The sequence below is a fragment of the Trachurus japonicus genome, chromosome 13 (assembly GCF_045865225.1).
Source record: "Trachurus japonicus isolate A0001 chromosome 13, Traja_1.0".
Classification (NCBI taxonomy): Eukaryota; Metazoa; Chordata; class Actinopteri; order Carangiformes; family Carangidae; genus Trachurus; species Trachurus japonicus.
Genome location: NC_140919.1, coordinates 44,136,055 through 44,156,721, shown reverse-complemented (window position 1 = coordinate 44,156,721; position 20,667 = coordinate 44,136,055). Strand labels below are relative to the sequence as shown.

At 43.1% G+C, this 20,667-nt stretch overlaps 1 protein-coding gene and 1 pseudogene across 2 annotated transcripts in view; both read left to right on the top strand.

Moving 5' to 3' along the window:
* Window positions 1-17,337, top strand: part of LOC146976706 (stonustoxin subunit alpha-like) — a 160,261-nt gene extending 142,924 nt beyond the window's left edge. Inside the window, exon 3 of the mRNA XM_085794658.1 lies at window positions 17,152-17,337. The gene's annotated coding sequence lies outside the window, so the exon portion shown is untranslated. The remainder of the gene's footprint in view (window positions 1-17,151) is intronic.
* The window catches only part of LOC146976705 (protein NLRC3-like), an 80,114-nt pseudogene that overhangs the window by 3,230 nt on the left and 56,217 nt on the right, over window positions 1-20,667 (top strand). Inside the window, exons 4-6 of the transcript XR_015037510.1 lie at window positions 1,108-1,186; window positions 1,347-1,572; window positions 1,726-3,524. The product of XR_015037510.1 is annotated as a protein NLRC3-like (transcript). The remainder of the gene's footprint in view (window positions 1-1,107; window positions 1,187-1,346; window positions 1,573-1,725; window positions 3,525-20,667) is intronic.

Here is a 20,667-nt window from a genome sequence, read left to right as displayed (position 1 = left end):
GGGGTATTAGTTATAAAAGTGATATACACAAAGCAGAGTAGGCAATTTCATTTGTATAGCCAATTTTTACAAACAGTTTGTCTCAAAGGGCTTTACATGGCATCACAACAACATCCTCTGCCCATAAACCCTCACATCCACTGAGGAAAAACTCCATGGAAAACCCTTTTAACAGGGAAAAATTGGAGAAACCTCAGGGTGAGCAACAGAGCCCTCCTCTGTTGCTCACCCTGAGGTTTCTCCAATTTCCAATCCCTCACCCAGGACGGACAGACGTGCAGTAGACGTATACAGACAAGAAAACAGTTTATAACACAGAACATGGAAAACATAGAGAATAGTAGGTCAACCTACAGACCCCGGATGACGACAAAAGGGAAACTCCAGACTCAAAGGGGAATAGCACTAGCAAATCATAACAAATATTGGTGAAATGAACGACTTTTGTGGCAGATAATGTGTTATTTAGAGGCTATATTTTGGTGCCCTGATCACTCTCACTATATGGATATACGCGGCTCTCAAATGGATCTGAATATCACCCGAAGGACTCCGAATGACACCAAAGTTATATTGGTGAGTAAACAACCCTATTTTATGCCAGAAATAAGGCCCAGGTTGGAGAAAACAACACTTGTCCTTTCATTTCCAGAGATGCTCACAGTGCAGCAGTAGCAATAGGAAATGTGTCAGAACCATCTACTTAGTTAAATAGTTAAAAGTCAGTTCTTGTGTTTATTAAAAGATTGAAGATATTTTTCATCAGTTTTTACAACATGCAAATTTATCAGTTGTGTTGTTGTTTCAGGATCCAGCAGCAGAGACCAGACTCTCCTGAACCCAGCTGTCTGTCTTTAAAGAGTGACTGGTCAACGGACCGGTTAATTGACTTTAAAGGAGGACGTGGATCAGCTGATCAGATGTAAGCTGTAACTGACAGTCAGACTCAGGTTATTGTAGAAAAGAATAACTTTGAACGACGTGTTGTTGGACCAGGTCTGAAACCAAAGTGTCTGTGTCTGTTGTGAACGTCCTCAGGGGACATATAAAGTCCATCTTGTATTATCTCTCTGTCCTGATGTTGACTTGACACTGATTCCTCCACAGAGTGGACCAGGAGAGCTCAGAGGTTCCCAGTGGTCAGTCTGCCCAGCAGCATCAAACACACCTGGACTCCATATTTATGGTGAGGACATGTCCAACAGCTGCTGTTACATCTGTTGTGTTCACCATCATCTCCATGCTGCACTTTGACACCAGTGGATTGTCAGTCTGTCCAACATGGATCTGATGTTTGGCTCCATGGTTTTAGTTTGATGCTGTCACTCATAGAGTTTCTGTTCCAGCTGCTGGAGGAGAACATGGTCACTTTTGTCAAGAACGAGCTGAAGAAGATCCACAAGGCTCTGAGTTCAGATTACCCAGAATGCTCAGGGAGTCAGAGGGAGGATGAGGAGGTGTTGGATGGTGAGGATGAAGAGCAGAGGAGCAGCAGAGAGGCATTAGTGAAGATCACAGTGAACTTCCTGAGGAAGATGAAGCAGGAGGAGCTGGCTGAGCGTCTGCAGAGCAGTAAGAGGATTTCTCTAAAGATTCAACATGATGGACAAATGAGACGTTCACTTACATCAACACATGGAGGGAAACATGTTCACATAGTTGTTATTTAGAGAAATTAACATGTTATATTTTCTTATTGGTCTGATTTCCTGTGTTTTCATTTAGAACATGCTGCAGCAGTTTGTGGACGTAAACTCCAATCTGCCCTGAAGAAGAAGTTCCAGTGTGTGTTTGAGGGGATCTCTAAAGCAGGAAACCCAACCCTTCTGAACCAGATCTACACAGAGCTCTACATCACTGAGGGAGGGGCTGGAGGGGTCAATGATGAACATGAGGTCAGACAGATTGAAACAGCGTCCAGGAAACCAGACAGACCAGAAACAACCATCAGACAAGAAGACATCTTTAAAGCCCCACCTGGAAGAGACCGACCAGTCAGAACAGTGATGACAAAGGGAGTGGCTGGCATTGGGAAAAACAGTCTTAACACAGAAGTTCACTCTGGACTGGGCTGAAGACAAAGACAACCAGGACATACACTTCACATTTCCCTTCACCTTCAGAGAGCTGAATGTGCTGAAAGAGAAAAAGTTCAGCTTGGTGGAACTTGTTCATCACTTCTTCTCTGAAACCAAAGAAGCAGGAATCTGCAGGTTTGATCAGTTCCAGGTCGTCTTCATCTTTGACGGTCTGGACGAATGTCGACTTCCTCTGGACTTCCACAACACTGAGATCCTGAATGATGTGACAGAGTCCACCTCAGTCAACGTGCTGCTGACCAACCTCATCAGGGGGAACCTGCTTCCCTCTGCTCGCCTCTGGATAACCACACGACCTGCAGCAGCCAATCAGATCCCTCCTCAGTGTGTTGACATGGTGACAGAGGTCAGAGGGTTCACTGACCCACAGAAGGAGGAGTACTTCAGGAAGAGGTTCAGAGATGAGCAGCAGGCCAGAGAGATCATCTCTCACATCAAGACATCACGAAGCCTCCACATCATGTGCCACATCCCAGTCTTCTGCTGGATCACTGCTACAGTTCTGGAGGAGCTGTTGAAGACCAGAGAGGGAGGAGAGCTGCCCAAGACCCTGACTGAGATGTACATCCACTTCCTGGTGGTTCATCTGAAACTGAAGAAGGTCAAGTATGATGGAGGAGCTGAGACAGATCCACACTGGAGTCCAGAGAGCAGGAAGATGATTGAGTCTCTGGGAAAACTGGCTTTTGAGCAGCTGCAGAAAGGAAACCTGATCTTCTATGAATCAGACCTGACAGAGTGTGGCATCGATATCAGAGCAGCCTCAATGTACTCAGGAGTGTTCACACAGATCTTTAAAGAGGAGAGCGGCCTGTACCAGGACAAGGTGTTCCGCTTCGTCCATCTGAGTGTTCAGGAGTTTCTGGCTGCTCTTCATGTCCATCTGACCTTCATCAACTCTGGACTCAACCTGATGTCACAGCAACAAACAACCTCTAGGTGGTCTCAAGTGTTTGGAGACACATCTACACCTTTCTACCAGAGCGCTGTGGGCGAGGCCTTAAAGAGTCCAAACGGACACCTGGACTTGTTCCTCCGCTTCCTTCTGGGTCTTTCACTGAGGACCAATCAGAATATCCTACGAGGTCTGATGACACAGACAGGAAGTGACTCACGGTCCAATCAGAAAACAGTTCAGTACATCAAGAAGAAGATTGAAGAGACTCCCTCTGCAGAGAAAAGCATCAACCTGTTCCACTGTCTGAATGAACTGAATGACCGTTCTCTAGTGGAGGAGATCCAACAGTCCCTGAGATCAGGACGTCTCTCCACAGATAAACTGTCTCCTGCTCAGTGGTCGGCTCTGGTCTTCATCTTACTGTCATCAGAAGAAGATCTGGATGAGTTTGACCTGAAGAAGTACTCTGCTTCAGAGGAGGCTCTTCTGAGGCTGCTGCCAGTGGTCAAAGCCTCCAACAAAGCTCTGTAAGTGTAGAGATAGTTGGATTTATTCATCATTATATAAAAACCCTTCTGCCTTTTCAACAGGACAGAAAATAAATTCCTTTCTTCTTTAATTCCTCATGATCATCTCTTCAGACTGAGCGGCTGTAACCTCTCAGAGAGAAGCTGTGAAGCTCTGTCCTCAGTCCTCAGCTCCCAGTCCTCTAGTTTGAGACACCTGGACCTGAGTAACAACAACCTGCAGGACTCAGGAGTGAAGCTGCTGTCTGGTGGACTGGAGAGTCCACACTGTAGACTGGAGACTCTCAGGTGAGGATCCATCCAGCTGTTCATCTGATGCCACTTGAACACAGCAGCAGGTGTTGACAGAGGGTTCCTGTGTGTTGTTGTGTGTGTTCAGTCTGTCAGGATGTCTGGTCACAGAGGAAGGCTGTGCTTCTCTGGCCTCAGCTCTGAGCTCCAACCCCTCCCATCTGAGAGAGCTGGACCTGAGCTACAACCATCCAGGAGCCTCAGAAGTGAAGCTGCTGTCTGCTGGACTGGAGGATCCAGACTGGAGACTGGACTCTCTCAGGTATGGAGAGGCTGCTGCAGCCACACACACTGTCTGATAGAGGAGGAGGAGCTGGAACATTTTCTATGGCCCCATTCACACACTGAACATCAAATCCCATCACTCAGACCATATCCAGAGGTTGTGTAGGCCACAGTGAAGCTCCGCCCACTCCACTGACGTCCTCTGTCACAGTCTGACTCGTCCCAACACAGTTTATACTGAAGCCCAAAATCTCAGAGTGTTTCAAACATGAGCTGTGCAGCTTTCATCAGTCACAGTGATGAACTACTGGGATCAGGAGTTTCTCCTCATGATGACTTCAGTGTCTCATCATGACTCACTGTATCATATTCAGGAGAAGAGATGTCAGTGATGAAAGCAGCTGTTGGCAGCTGTGCTCTGAGTCTCTCCAGATGTTTGGATCAGACTTTATTTCTGAGTGTTTGACCTGAACAGTCCCAGAGACTGTAGACACCTGTTGAGTGTGGACACACTAATAACAACACAGCAACAAGAATCAAACCATGTCCACTGCTCAGAGACATTCGTCTCCCAGCGTCTCCAACCAAGGAGAAAATATGAGACAGAAATCAGGCGGCACCATCAGGTTTCTGTCTGGTCAGATATTGATGATCAATAATCAGCTCACTCTCTCTGAGATCCTGGTCTTGTCCTAATGAGATGTGTTGTTGTGTTGAGGAGACAGTAAATCACAGTGTGACATCCAGATGTCCTCACTGTCCAGAGGCCTGGAGCTGTCAATCAGAAGAAAGTGAGTGTAGTGAACAGTGTAATAATCAGTGTTTGTGGCTGAATGTGTGTGTGTGATCAAACAGCTGTTTTCAGACTGTGTGTGTGCTGACTCCAGATCAGATGAAGCCACAGAGTGTCTCCTTAATGAAAGTCTCCACAAACAAACAAAGAAACAAAGAAACAAAGAAACAAAGAAACAAACAAACAAACAGAACATCAGTTATTTCACACTTCCCAGAAAGAATAAAACAAGGATTATTTTCCCAGGCCTCAGCGTACAGAGCTGTTTAAATGTTTGATGGAGGTGGGTACAAAAGAGAATTTAAAAGAAGGAGAACAGAGTCATTGATGATGAGATCCTGATCCGTCCTGTCACTGTGATCAGATGTTTCTATTCATAGGTTGCAGTGACGTCACGTCGAAGGGACCGCCGCCATATTTGTGTCCGATTTGACAGGTCTCCTCATATGACAGCATGCAAACCGCAGGATGGAAATGACAGTTTCTTAACAAAATGACAGGGTTTCATACATCCTGTCTGGGTTTATATCTCTATAACAACAGACAAACTCTATATTATCCCACTTATTACACAGTTTATGAATTAATTAATTAATTTGAGACGTAATGTTGATCAAAGTCCGAAGTCCGGTCACTTCTCCACTGTTTGCTCCTCACCCTCCTCCCGGTCGACTCATGTGTAGTTGTTTTTTGATAATCAATCAGTAGATTGATGAATTATCATGTAAATGTTACGATGTGCGCATTTATGTCATCCTGTCTGTCATAAGAGGTTACGATACGGGACACGTTTGTGTCACGGACTCGCAGTGTCACAGACACAGCTGGTCACAGCTGTGACACTGCGCTGGCCCGTCCGCTCTGTCCGCTCTGATCGCAGGTTTGGTTTCCAGCAGCGGTGAGGGAGGCAGAGAGCCTCCACTCTCCCTCTAACAAGCTAGAAGTCATTTTTCTAACATCACAATTAGTCTGAAGCTGGTAAAATGAAACACAAGGTAAAAATCCTTGATAGTTCTTCTGCCCTGCTCCGCTGATCAGAGCGGCGTCCCTAGCAACGGCCCGTTTTACTTACGGTCTGTTATACAGAAATAAAAGACCCTAAATGCAGAATCAGTGAGTAATTAATAAGAAAGTAATCAAAATACAGAATTCAACATATCCATGTTATTAAAAAAAAAAGTGAACCCCCTCTTTTTGTGAGACTTGTCACAGCCCACGCTGCCGCTGATAGACTGCCTGCAGTCAACTATTTATTCCGCCTATAACTTTACGTCTTTTGGGATGGAATAAAACTGCAGTCCGGGGTTTCTTTGGCGACTGCTATCACAGTCAACAGCACAATATAATCCTGGCATCTTTCAAATAACGTCAATTTTCGGTCTCTTGCTGATTTTCTCCTACTACTCCACTTGTTCTGGTAACGTGATATGCTGTGATCTGTGCCCAGATTGCCCTGATTCGGACACAAATATGGCGGCGCAGAAACACAGTGACGTCATGTGAATCTAATGAATTAGAGCTCCTTCATCCACTCACTGCTGCTGTGGCTCCTGTGGAAACCTGCTCACAGCCTCATTCTTCAGCTTCCTGTGGAGTTTTCTTCAAACAAACACAAGTTGTCTTCACACTCAGTGTTTCTCATTAAATTCACTGGGTCTCATTCATGAAACGCTCGTAAATCTGTGTTATGCACATAACAGCTCATGCTACTAAAACTCTACTCCGGATTCATAAACCGTGCGGAAAACTCAGATTTGATCGTAAGCACGTGTGTAAGATGATGAATGCCAACCCATCGTAAATTAACAGCACGCCCCCGGTGATCAGCAATTAGCATAGATCTCCACTCATGAATAGCCATATAAGGAGATCCTGACCACCATATAAGGCAGGGGTGGGCAATTATTTTTTCCAGAGGGCCACACTGACTCCGATAAAGTGAGTGAAGGGCCATACGATTCAAAATCAAATTGAAACATCATATATTTATTGCTGAATTATATATAATTATATAGAACTACATTTGGTGGAAATGATTGCATTGCAATAGGCTGACAGCCCACAATCCATGTAATCGCATTTTCAACTTATATCCATCACAGATCACTGAAGAAACATACTGTATTATGATATAAATATGGACTCAAGGCAGATTGTTTTATCAAAACTTACCGACCATAAATGACTGCACCAATTAATAATGTTCACAGACACCTGAATATTATAATTAAGCACTCAGATCCTTTTCAGTTCTGATTCAGTGAGACTGTTCTATTTGTGTGTAGATAACCTTTTATTTATGAAGAAACACAATACTCCTTTGCTGCTGCCTAACAGCACCAACATGAAAAAAAAGACTGATTTGATTACAAGCGTAGCCATTGGTGGATGGAGAAATCACGTCAGAAAACCCAGCGATCTCATAAAATACTCTTTTAATCACAGTTTGCTAAACCTTAGTGTTTGGGAAATAATAATTAGGTGCCGTGATGGGGCTTTGTAACCGTCAGCAGTTATGATTCGGCTGACGGAGGGTTGTGAAACACCGGCCCGGTCCCGGTGGTCAGAAACCTGCACCAGAGCAGCTCCTCTCCCTCCTCCGTCAGAGCTCTGGTGTCAGACAGAGAAAGAGACTGAGCAGCCGTTCATCTCTGTCTTCTACCTGGAGGAGGTGACTTTCTGTCTGCGATGTGCAGGCTCCTGTTCTAACAGGGCTGTCACTGTTTCAAACAGCTGATTAGTGCGCATCAACGTAATAAAAGCAGTCGGGTCATAATAACAGTTCGGCTCGCACTTCGGCTCGCGGGCCGTAAAATGCCCATGTATGATATAAGGAGGTTAGGTGCATCCTGTTCACCTGTGGCCATGACGCAAACAAGGAAAGAGGGAGAGAGAAAAAAAAGAGAGATCACGGATCTAATGGCGCATTTCCACTAGCACGGCTCGGCTCGGTACGGCTCGGCTCGGCGCGCTATTTGCGTGTTTCCACTAGCACGTAGTACCTGCAACCAGGTACACTTTTGGTATCACCTCAGCCCTGGTTCCAAGCGAGCCGAAGCGTTACTAAAACGTGACGTCAGCCGACTGCCTTCCACTGATTGGCCGATGAGTGTCGTCACTGGAAGCGACGACCGACAACAGAAATGTTCCTGCTACATCCATGGCTGAAGCCTGTTATTACCAGAGAATTTCTAATATTTAGACTGGCTCTGTTATTACGTGACTTTATTAAGTTTTAATATTTTTTCATGCGAGAAAGTAACTGTTTAGATCCCCATGTGCGGTTAGTTTATCCAAACGACGGCTGTTTAGAAGTTTGCCCCGATGTTTTTGGGAGAAGTGAAGCTCCAGGTCCGAGCAGCGACCGCGACATCACAGAGGCAGCAGCCCGGCTCCTGACGTGCTCCGCCGGCCAGCCTACCACCGTCACCCCGGGGAGAAAACCACCGCTAATTAACTTACCCGATGGCTTTTAGAGGTTTACCACCGGCTGGTTAAACTGTTTTTAGGGGATAAATGTTGGTCTCATTGATGAAATCTAACAATTGTGGCTGTAGCAGCAGTTTGTTTGTGGTTAGACACAAGAGCAGCACTGCCTTGGGGTCAGCCTACGCACAGAAAACACCACATTACATCAATAAATAAATGTTTTACAATGAACCAGGCCGGTCTCAGAGCTGGCAAGACTCTCCGGTAAGGCATATTGAACGGTTAAATGCCGTTAACGGGACGAGAGCAGTCAAAACGGCGGTTTAAAGCTAGCTACAGCGAGGGTAGGTTCACTTCCTGTTTACAAAGTAAAAGCACCAATTCTATCGTAATGGCTTTCCTTGTGATAAAAGGCAACGGGTGTTTTATTTTGTGAAAATAACCGGAAGTGCGTTGCTCACTACGGCTAGCTTTAGTAACACCGACTTCGTTGAAACAAAATTGTAAACAGCTGGTATTTTGTCAGTTTTTCAACATGTTGGGGATCTAAACGACTACTTTCTCGCCTGAAAATATTTCGAATGTTGCTAAAGTTATATATTTACAGAGTTTAGAGCGTTGCTCGGCGCCGTGTAAATGACGTCACGGCGGCAATAGTGATACTCAGTTGTAATGGAAACACAACCGAGCCGTGCCGAGCCGAGCCGTATCGAGCCGAGCCGTGCTAGTGGAAATGCGCCATAAGGGGCCGTGTCCACCAGACGCGTTTTCAGCGCTCTGGGCGTCTATTTTACATTCAAACCCTATTGAGTTGGGCGCTCACAGCGCTCAGCGCCCTCGGCGGTAAAACGCCCTGGGCGCTTGCTTCTTTTTGTCGCGGCGCTCAGAGCGCTTCGAGTTGAAATCTGTTCAACTTTTAGAACAGCGCTACGCTCGTCAATGTCACTTTTCACCGCACTGACCAATCAGAATCAAGAAGGGGCGGGACTTACGTTACCGACAGCAACACAACCGGAGACGTGGCTCGGTTTATATCATGACCCACACTTGTGTTGAAGGTAGGCCGACCTCAGGGTCCATGTCAAAAGCTGCTGCTAATGCTATTGTGTATTTCTGACACTGGTTGTAGTGTTTACATTAAACAAGGCAGGAACACGGAAGTGTCAGAGGACTCGTTTTGTAACCTAGCAACAGCGGCATTCTGACGAGGGAGAGAGAGCGCTAAGCGCTGGGAAAGCAGCGCTGAGAGCGCTGAAAGCGCGTCCGGTGGACACAGCCCCTAAGTCATTTTGGGTGAAGGGGAGTCCAGAAAAAATATGTAACTCTCTTCTGTTAGTAGTGGTGTGACTGGAACAGGTAAGCAAAGGCTGGAGGGAAGAAACAGATGGAGTGAATTAAGTATCCTATCTTAGTAAACCCACAACATGAAATAAAAAAAAGAATAAAAACTAAAAACACATAAGTACAGAGCTCCAGCAGCCACGAGAGGAAGAGGCTCTTCACAGCCTCAGCTGTAGAGGAGCATGCATGAAGTTATATAGGCAGGTTCTATTCTTACAGATGCAGCAGCCGTCTCTCACAGCTCCATCCAAACTGCTGCCAACTGTGTTATTGTGCAGGATGAAGTGTGTGTCCACCGAGCTTGTAGCAACGTGTAGCGTCACACACTCTGCATCGCATATCAGCTGCACATTGATGGAAGAAAAGTTTTTCCAGTTTTATATCACATTATTATCATCATTAGATGGAGCCTTGACTGTTCCTGTGTGTCCGATCCCAAACGTCTCTCTCTCCAAATATTCTAATACTTTAACTATCTAACTTTGTCATGTTTAAATGACGTGTTTCAAAGGCATCAAAGTATTTTGAGCATGAGAGAGAGTAATGCAAATTAAAATTGTAGTTTGCAGCAGTGACAAGCAATATTTCTGTGTATTTCTACGTTTAGTGGAAATCCACGTAAATTGCCGCTGCTCACGTTTCATGAATGAGACCCACTGTGTGTTTCACTGAGCTCTAACAAACGTATCTTCTTCTCCTCCTTTCCTGGTGCATTGTGGGATATCTGGGCCGGTCGGCTCCACCTGTTGTGTCTTCATCTTCTTTGCTGTGACGTGTGTTTGTGCAGCTTGAGAGTCAGAGAGTGAAAGTGTGTGTCTCACACTGCAGTGACATGACATGGAGAAAAGACATGATGAAGTGTTTCCTCCTGGTCTCCTCCTGCTCTGTATCATCACTAGATAAAGACTCCAGCTCCTTCTTCTCTGTGCTCAGTGTTCATCCAGACATACAAGCCTCCATGTGAACACAGTGATAAAACAGTGTGTGTGTGAGAGCCATGTAATGTCCATGTGTGCATGCTGACAGAGAAGGTGCTGCTCTGACCCCCCTCCTCCTTTCAGGGTGGAGCCTGCTGGAGTCCCATGGTTGACACCAGGTCTGAGGAAGTGTAAGTCTGTTTTTACTTTGAGCAGCACATTCAACCATCTTCACACTGTCACATCATTAGTTGGGTTTCCATCCACCTTTTCTTATGCGCATTTTGTGAAAATGCGCATAAATACTTGAATGGAAACGCCAGAAATTCGAATAAAGGCAGTAAATGCGCATAAAAGTTTATACGCTTGGAGGGGGTGGATTTGTCAGCGTATCGAATAAAGGAAATGCGAGTTTTTGTGATGGAAACAGATGATGCGAATTGAGGCAGAGTTTGTGGGTGAAGCTGCTGGACTTCACCCAGCGACGCCCCGGTCTCCCAGCTCTCCTCTCTGCACCGCAACACAAACGCGCTCCGTAACCCATAATCTTTTGTTTATGACGGTTAAGACTACACAAACACACGCCGTAACATCGTTATGTAACTTATTGATTTTTCACCGGCTTCGTATGTAAACAGATGCACATGGGCGAGAGGAGCATGCACGATCTGATATCACCAAGTAATTAACAGCCCAGGATCAATGTCCAAGTTGTTCGTCCAGGAGCACTGTTACAACCAACCAATCAGGGGTCAGTTGTGATGTCATTGACAGTGCGACGTGAAAAATTCAATGTGCGTTAGCCTGCCTCCTTTTTTGTAGCCTGCCTTCATTTCACCAAGCATTTCCAAATTCGACTTTTGATTGTTTTTAAAACATTTGTGATTTGTTAATAAGGTAGCTAATTTGCTAACAACTAGCAACTAGCCAATTGTTAGCCTAAGTAATACTTTTGCTTGGTTTTAAAACATTTGCGAGAAAAAAAAGTCTTAGCCTAATAAGCAGGTAGGTGAATGTTTTCCGTGTTGGATAAGGTAGCTAGTTTGCTAACAACTAGCAACTAGCCGATTGTTAGCCTAACTGTTAAAACTAGCCAGAACAGTGAACAGTGGGTGAACTGTGCAGTTATTGCCTTGGGAAATATTCAGAATTACTGTCAGATAATGCATTTTGCCTTGATAATGAGTAGTTACTTTTGAGGGGCAGAGTGGTGAAGCAGCAGAGTTCATAATATTTCTGAACAGGATGCGTTGTACGTAGCTTTGTAAACTGTTAGCAGGGAAACAGGCTAATGTAAATAATAGCTGTTAGACGAGGTAATTCATCAATAGCTAACTGTAGGCTACTCACCTCAATTTTGACAGAGAATGATGGCAACAGGCTAATCTAGGCCAGGCCGATAACCCCACACATTTTGCTTATCTGTGCTATCAAAATTTTAATCCAGGAGCAATATAGTATCACATTTATCCAGGACCACTGTTCATCACCAGTCCAGGACAGTCAGTCTCACTTTCCACTCATTGTTCCACTCATCACATTCATCCTGGACTGTTGTTACAAGATCTTTAGTCCAGGACAGTCATCACCTTGACGTGGACTGTTCTTCATCAGTCCAGGACAATCACAGTCTCACTCTCCTCTCATTAAGTTTTAATCATACTGATACAGTATCACATTCATCCTGGGCTGTTTTTGCTTAGGCCTATCTTTAGTCCAGGACTCCTGCACTTTAATCTAGGATCACCATAGCACTACTTTTATCCGGACTGTTGCGGACTGTTATTTATTATTAGCCCAGGACAATCACAGCCTTATAGCTATGGTTTACTGTTATTAGAATATTATATCTTGTATTCCTGAATTGTCATTTGGTCTGAAATGTAATTGTCCCTGTTGTTATGATTTTGTCCGAGATACAATGAGATTTAGGGTAGTAGTTTTAATAACTTGATGTTTTTTGTTTGTTGAAAATGTACAGTAGTTGACCCATATGCTTCTTCAACAGGCAATAGACGCACTGATTTACCTCCAGTGTAAGGTATTGACACACTTTATTGTCAATATTTATCAAGTGAATATTACATTTGATTTTATAGTTTTTATGCTTAATGTAATTTCAAAAATACTTTTGGGTAACACTTTATAATGAGTACACCCTATTAAGCATTAGTTAAGCATGAATAAATATTGAATTCATAATTTATAACATATGAATACTCATTAGTATGTAGTTAGTAAACATAGTTATAAATGTTTTACTCATTGGTAAGCACAGTAGTTATGGATTAGTAAACACTGAATTCATCATTTATAAAGCATGTTTCTGACGTTATTACTCATTAGTATGTGGTTTACAATCACAGTTGTAAATGTTTTACTCTTCATTAATAAGCTTATATATATTATATATATATATATAAATGATGGATTCAGCATTCCCAAGCGCTCTTACACGTCCAGTATGAATGGTTAGTGAGTGTTAGTAAATGTTTTATAAAAACTCACAAATTTAATTTCCAATGGATCACTTATAAACAGTTATTAATGCAGGAATTCATGAATTCAGGCAGTTACAAAGCACTTACTACTCGTTAATTAAGTATTTTGTGTGAGCTCATCTAAAGTGGGCACTATCTATGCCTTGTAGAGCATTTACAAATGAGATATTAAGGCTGGCAATGCCTCAAGACTCATAAAAGTCTTGGTTATCTTAACAGACCAAGGAGAGACACAACACAAAGGGATAGTTTATATTGCATTGTATTTATTGCAACTTCCCAACATATTGTAACTGTACAACTGTTCTGTTGATGTAAAACAAGGGTAAGCATGGCTGAATAAAAACTTGCCAACACCAACAGTGGATCACAGAAGTTTAAGTTCAGCAAATAATTCTTTGAAAAAAATCTTTCTGTAGCCTATTTAATTTTTTTTTTTCTGTATCAAAAAATTAAGTCAGTTCCTTATATTTGCTGGGGGCAGCTCTCTGCGGTTGGAGCAGTGTTTCGGTCCATCCCAACACGCTTGAAAGCAGGAGACCAAACAGCCAGAGAATTTTCTTGTATACCAGGAAACGGCCTGATCCAGATTTTGGACTGCAATTTAGAGAACAAAAAAGTAAAGTTATCAACAGTTAGAAATAAAGAAAAGAGGGGGAAAAAAGGATATTTAACTACACACACACACACACACACACAGTCACACATTGACTTGTAAAATCAGAACAGACATAATAACCTGTGATTTTCAGCTATGATTATATTATCCTTTACAGCAGGCACATTCTGACAGATGAGAATATTATTGTCAGGTATTGTCCCCCCTCTATTAAATTTGAAAGGAGGCTGCTCTGATGATACAAGTCAGCAGTCCTGAAATGTGTGTTTACATGTCGCGGTAGTAGCCTACGTCAGGGAGCGAGAGCTAAAGCCTTCAGCTGCAGACAAGCTAACGTTAGCTATCATCCATGGACCATCTGTGGCAGCAAACACAACAAACACATACTCACCACTAGGTTTTCCATGGAGTTTTTCCTCAGTGGATGTGAGGGTCTAAGGACAGAGGATGTTGTTACGATGCCATGTAAAGCCCTTTGAGACAAACTGTTTGTAAAAACGGGCTATACAAATAAAATTGCCTTGCCTTGCCTTGCCTAGTGCCGCTGACGGCCGCCGACTTCGATATCCATCTCCACACGGGCTTTCTTCTGGGCCCGCGTCCGCCGGACTCGTCGATTCTGGGCAGAGTTCAGTTCTCCGTCTCCAACTCTCCATTCATTTTAATAAGATCTTCCATCCCTGAAAGAAAAATGAGCACAATTCTTAACACCACACCCTATATTTGATTTAAAGTAATAATCCAGAGTAATTTTAAACCCTACCTTGTGACCTTGTTAAATCAAATTGGTACCCAGCCCTACTACAAATCGATCAGAGTATAAAAAAATGCAGACAGCAGGCTGATCAGCAACCTCAGTTTGCTCAAGCAGGTCAAATAGTAGGTCTAACCCTACAGTACGGCCAGTGTTAAGATGCTTTTATTTATTACAATTGAGGTCTTATTTGAGAGGTTTGCTTGACATGCACGTATTGGTATGATTGGTATATCATGAGGATGAATGTGATACTATATTGCTCTTGGATGAACACTGAGACCATAGACTGAGACTCGCCCTGCCGTGGACTGATGAAGAAGAAGTCCACGTCAAGATGATGACTGTCCTGGACTAAAGATCTTGTAACAACAGTCCAGGATGAATGTGATGCTATATCAGTCCTGGACTGATGAAGAAGAAGTCCACGTCAAGATGATGACTGTCCTGGACTAAAGATCTTGTAACAACAGTCCAGGATGAATGTGATGCTTTATCAGTCCTGGATTAACAATGAGTGGAAAGTGAGACTGACTGTCCTGGACTGGTGATGAACAGTGGTCCTGGATAAATGTGATACTATTGCTGTTGGATGAACACTGACACCATAGACTCTGACGAAAGGTAAGTAACAACAGTCCAGGATGAATGTCATGCTGTATCAGTATGATTGAAACTTAATGAGAGGAGAGTGAGACTGTGATTGTCCTGGACTGATGAAGAACAGTCCACGTCAAGGTGATGACTGTCCTGGACTAAAGATCTTGTAACAACAGTCCAGGATGAATGTGATGCTGTATCAGTCCTGGATTAACAATGAGTGGAAAGTGAGACTGACTGTCCTGGACTGGTGATGAACAGTGGTCCTGGATAAATGTGATACTATATTGCTCCTGGATTAAAATTTTGATAGCACAGATAAGCAAAATGTGTGGGGTTATCGGCCTGGCCTAGATTAGCCTGTTGCCATCATTCTCTGTCAAAATTGAGGTGAGTAGCCTACAGTTAGCTATTGATGAATTACCTCGTCTAACAGCTATTATTTACATTAGCCTGTTTCCCTGCTAACAGTTTACAAAGCTACGTACAACGCATCCTGTTCAGAAATATTATGAACTCTGCTGCTTCACCACTCTGCCCCTCAAAAGTAACTACTCATTATCAAGGCAAAATGCATTATCTGACAGTAATTCTGAATATTTCCCAAGGCAATAACTGCACAGTTCACCCACTGTTCACTGTTCTGGCTAGTTTTAACAGTTAGGCTAACAATCGGCTAGTTGCTAGTTGTTAGCAAACTAGCTACCTTATCCAACACGGAAAACATTCACCTACCTGCTTATTAAGACTTTTTTTCTCGCAAATGTTTTAAAAACCATGCAAAAGTATTACTTAGGCTAACAATTGGCTAGTTGCTAGTTGTTAGCTTTCATCAAGCCTTTTTTTTCTCACAAATGTTTTAAAAAACAATCAAAAGTCGAATTTGGAAATGCTCTTACCTTTTTGGTGAAATGAAGGCAGGCTACAAAAAAGGAGGCAGGCTAACGCACATTGAATTTTTCACGTCGCACTGTCAATGACATCACAACGCACAAATGACCCCTGATTGGTTGGTTTAAACAGTGCTCCTGGACGAACAACTTGGACATTGATCCTGGGCTGTTAATTACTTGGTGATATCAGATCGTGCAGAGGAGCATAACCAAAACAGCGGAAAAGAGAGCGGACTGTCACAGTTCCTACTGTCTTTCTGTGTAAATATCTCATGTTACAACATGAAAACCTGCAGCTTATATTCAAGTGCGGCCTATAGGCTATATGTATTTTCTTTTAAAATGTAGCTGGTGCGGATTATACAGGTGCGTCTATAGTCCGGAAAGTACGTAAATTGTCCATGATGTTGAGTGTCAGCTGAGTGTCAACTGTTGGATACATTCACGCTCTCTTATGACGTAATCTCACGGTAATCGCAAGACAATAATGAATGGAAACGGGCATAAATTCGCTTTGCTTTTTGCGCATTTTCACAAAATCCGCTTTTAAATTCGATACGACTTGGATGGAAACCCAGCTACTGACCTCATGAGTCTTCATCAAACTGTCAATAACTGATCACATGATCAATAACTGCAGCTGTGTCTTGTTCTCTCCATCAGATTCCTGTCCACTCACAATCGACACAAACACAGTGAACACATGGATCAAACTGTCTGACAACAACAGGAAGGCAACACGGGTGATGGAGCTGCAGTCATATCCTGATCATCCAGACAGATTTGACTACTGGCTTCAGCTGCTGTGTTCAACTGGTCTGACTGGTCGCTGCTACTGGGAGGTCGAGAGGAGAGGAACCGTTTCTCTATCAGTGAGTTACAGAGGAATCAGCAGGAAAGGAGACAGTTATGGCTGTGGGTTTGGACTGAACGATCAGTCCTGGAGTCTGTTCTGCTCTGATTATGATGGTTACAGAGTCTATCACAATAACAGAGAGACACCTATCTCCTCCTCCTCCTCCTCCTCCTCCTCCTCCTCCTCCTCCTCTGTCTCTGACAGAGTAGCAGTGTATGTGGACTGTCCTGCTGGCTCTCTGTCCTTCTACAGAGTCTCCTCTGACTCACTGATCCACCTCTACACCTTCAACACCACCTTCACTCAACCTCTCTATCCTGGGTTAGACTCTCCAGGTCCAGGTCTGGTTCCTGGTTGAGTCTGTGTTGAGTGCATCAGAGTCTCCTCCTGTCACAGAAACCTTCTCACTGTTGAACAGACAGTTCAGTCTCTACATGTCTGTCTCTGTTTCTCACTCACATCTTATCAGTAGATGTTTTAAACTCTTCTCAGTGATTCTTGTAAACTTCTTCCTCTTCCTTTAAAGATGGAAGCGTCGATTATTACAGGACAAAAACCACGGTGACTTTTACTCAGCTGCTGATGAAGGACGAGGCCTAATATCACCAAGCTAAAAGTCTCTGAGCCGCCAGGGTCCGTGTACGTTTCGTTAGTTTGATTTTTCCTTTAAACTGAACTGTCAGAAAACGAAAGTCAGCTGGTAATTTGGTTTTCCGTTTCAAACCAAAATCCAAAAAACCACAATTGAGGCTGGTTTTTTCGTTTTTTGGTTTTTGGTTTTAAAACGAAAAAACGAGGAAACCAAAATCAAATTACGGTAAAATTTTGATTGTCTTTTTGTTTTTGATCTTAAACAACACATTAACGCCGATGACAGACCGGAAGTGTCGGAACTTCAAAATAAAAGCCCAGTGAATTGCGTTATAGCCACAGACTGTAGATGAATGGCCTATAAAATCTTTTTTTTTTCTTTGTAAATGTTGTGTTTTGAGCACATGGATACATTTTCACAGCTGTGTTTATTTTTACACATAGCGAAGCTGATTGTTAACTCATCTTCCTCATGCACTGTTCTCCTCGCTGCGCTGGGTCTCTGTCTCCGTTGCGCTGTAGCGCTTCGCTTCCACTCAGTCAGATCATTTTCACAGCGGACTTCTGTGACGGCTCCACCATGTCATGAGACAAACATGCAAGAAGTAGCGCAGTTTATTGTGTTTCACCGGCGAGGAGCTGTCATTACGCGCGACCATTACGCACGGCGATTCCCCTCATCTAAGCTGCCAATAGTGCCCTGTGCCGGGAAGGGAGCCTGATGAAATCCCGGACTGTAGCCGAGGTCTGGGACTGGATCTCATGTGACTGAAAAGAGTAGAAAAGAACCATAAAGGGGCCGCTGCCACCTGCCAAATATGCCCGGGGTTGGAGATCTCAGGGTCGGGTTGAGTCTCAGTCTCTATCACCCAGCCCCATGCAGCATTATTCCACAAGGTGGCAAACGTTACTGCAGCAGATCGTAATATAGCTATATTCCTCAAATAACAAAACAATCAGTCAGTATTCAATTAATAGCCTGGTCTCATATAATGGCGTTCAAGCCATATATACTAGGCCTATATATAAAAAATTAAATTAAAAACTATCTGCCGCCGCCTGGGACAAACTGAGGAGGAAATGTTCAGAAACTCTTAGTGGACTGTCTGTGAAGACTGACTGGAGTGAAGCTGACCTCATCACGCTGTGAAAATGCTCTGACTGAACCTGGGAGCGAAGCGCTGCAGCGTGCGCAACGGACAGACCGAGGCACGTGAGGAAGATGAACTAATGATGAGCTTGGCCGCTAATGTGTAAAAAATAAACACAAAAAAAAAAGAAAAAAGAAGATTTCATAGGCTATTTATAGGTTACAGTACAGTCTATGGCTATAACTCAATTCACTGGGCTTTTACTTTGAAGTTCAGACACTTCCAGGCTGTCATCGGCGTTAATGCGGGAGTGAAGCTGACCTCACCCTCTGCTTCAGAGAGGGACAGCCTGTCCGGAGCCCGGTTGGGACCGGAGACGGGCCGCAGAACACGTTGTGAAAATGATCTGACTGAATGGAAGAAAAGCGAAGCGCTACAGCGCAACGGAGACAGAGACCCAGCGCAGCGAGGAGAACAGTACATGAGGAAGATTAACTAATTAACGATCAGCTTGTCACTCATGTGTAAAAAATAAACACAGCTGTGAAAATGTATCCATGTGCTCAAAACACAACATTTACAAAGAAAAAAAAAAGATTTTATAGGCCATTCATCTACAGTCTGTGGCTATAACGCAATTCACTGGGCTTTTATTTTGAAGTTCCGACACTTCCGGTCTGTCATCGGCGTTAATGTGTTGTTTAAGATCAAAAACAAAAAGACAATCAAAATTTTACCGTAATTTGATTTTGGTTTCCTCGTTTTTTCGTTTTAAAAACAAAAAAACAAAAAACAAAAAACCAGCCTGAATTTTGGTTTTTTGGTTTTTGGTTTGAAACGGAAAACCAAATTACCAGCTGACTTTCGTTTTCTGACAGTTCGGTTTAAAGGAAAAATCAAACTAACGAAACGTACACGGACCCGCCAGCGTCACTGAGGAGAAAAACACATTTTAAACAGATTCACTGTTCATGTTCAACTTTACAGGCTGTTTGTGAGCTGCTCACAGCTAAACACACACAACAAGAAACACAACTGGAAACAAACATCATGTTGTACGGACGCTGAATAGAATGAATTACATGGGATTTCTTTTTCTTTGTGTTTTCACTGAATCAAATAAAACAATGTGAATCAGTTTTATATGTGATGTGCATTTCCTGCTGATGTAGAGCAGCACAAAAACCATCAGCTACTAATCCTACCAGACAATGATGTTACCATGACGCTGATTCCATTATTAAACTGTATTCATCTCTGTCCTGTAAATAATCTGATGTGAAATAAATAAAAATTGTAATGTAAAAAAGAATCAGTAAATAAATAAATTACAGTAATAAACAAACATTTACATTTGGATTTTTTTTAGATACATTTCCTGGCAAATATTTATTTATGTATTTATTCCTCAAGTTTTGACTAAAATGTCTCTCCATAGGTGTCGACATCTTAAGGTCTTTGCACACTGAGTCCGTTGTGTTTTATTCACATGCGTTTTTATTTTGTGTTCCAAATTCCGGAGAGGGAGACAAAAATCATCACGCATTGATGCACTTTGTGGTTCTCTCACTTGTCGAGTAATGAAAGAGAGAAATAAAAATATTGTGTCCATCCTGAGAGGAGCCATAGCGAGGGGATCTGCTGCTTGTAAATGAGCAGCAGGACTATCATGATCACTTCAACACTTTATTTTAGGATGTCAATGTTCCAGTTTGATAGATATTGATCATTAGCTCACACATTAAACAGAAGACGATCAATTTCCATGATCTTGAACAGCGGCTGTCACATGCGCACACACACACACAGACACACACACACACACAGCGGTGATCCCCCCCTCTCTCTCCCTCTCTCTCTTTTCACGGATGCGAAAAACGCATTAAATTGAACCTGTTCCGAAAACTTTAATGAAAAAGTTTCGACTCGTTGTGTAAACATGATCGACACAACATGAGGTAGAATTTATTTTTTGACGTGCTGCAATTTTGGACGAAAAAAAACAACTCAGTGTGTAAAGGCCTTTTTCTGAAATGATTCACTGCTGCCAATGCGCCTCATGGCCTCTAAAGGTGCAGCCTGTAAAATAATCTGTAAACTGTAAACACTGATTGTGATTTAAAAAGCTACAGTTGGAGAAACAACTAATGCAGAGGGAGGATGAGTGTCTCTGCTGTTGTGTGCAGTTTCTCTGCTTTGCTCACACTAATTGACAATAACACATTGTCAAACGTACCTGTTG